This window comes from Octopus bimaculoides, chromosome 1 (assembly GCF_001194135.2).
Source record: "Octopus bimaculoides isolate UCB-OBI-ISO-001 chromosome 1, ASM119413v2, whole genome shotgun sequence".
Taxonomy (NCBI): domain Eukaryota; kingdom Metazoa; phylum Mollusca; class Cephalopoda; order Octopoda; family Octopodidae; genus Octopus; species Octopus bimaculoides.
Window position 1 is genome coordinate 117,512,937 of NC_068981.1, and position 505 is coordinate 117,513,441.

Here is a 505-nt window from a genome sequence, read left to right on the forward strand (position 1 = left end):
TAACTATCTCATCTTTCTTTTATTCACATTGTGAGATCTTCAGTGGACTAATGTGAAGTTGAATGCTCATTCGTGTTGTGGACCATATAACAAACGCTTAACATTGCGGCTGCTTCCAGTTTCTGTTGCTCTGAACATTCTTCTGATTCTTTGACATGATAATCCATGTCTATCATGCGTACAGGAAACTAGAAAGTACCAGTACACGCAGGAGTTTGAATCTGTTGTTCACACACACACGTGTACACGCATGTATGTATTTATGTATGTATGTATGTATGTATGTATGTATGTACGTATGTATGTATGTATGTATGTATGTATGTATGTATAAGCATACAAATACACACATATATATTTGTATTCCTCTTGTTTATATGTTTGCATGTTCATGCGAGTATATAAGTTTATATGTCTATAAGTAACTATATATGTATATATACGCATTTATATACCTATTTCTGTATATATAAGTATGTGTATATATATATATATATATATATAT